Genomic DNA, 309 nt, shown 5'->3' on the forward strand with positions numbered 1-309 from the left:
AAATACAACTACTTAATGACATAAAATGTATTAAAAATATATTAAGTTATAAAATGTATTCATAATGTAAGAAAATGATCTAATTTTGTGAAAACCCAAACAATATATGAAAAAATGGAAAATAAATACACCAAACAGATAATTTATACTTTTCTTTATTCATTTGTATTTTAGGGTTTTCCACAATGAGCACATCTTCTTAAAAACTCACTTCTTGGCCGGGCGCGGTGGCTCAAGCCTGTAATCCCAGCACTTTGGGAGGCCGAGACGGGTGGATCACAAGGTCAGGAGATCGAGACCATCCTGAGC

The sequence above is a fragment of the Colobus angolensis genome, unplaced genomic scaffold, assembly GCF_000951035.1.
Source record: "Colobus angolensis palliatus isolate OR3802 unplaced genomic scaffold, Cang.pa_1.0 Scaffold97, whole genome shotgun sequence".
Classification (NCBI taxonomy): domain Eukaryota; kingdom Metazoa; phylum Chordata; class Mammalia; order Primates; family Cercopithecidae; genus Colobus; species Colobus angolensis.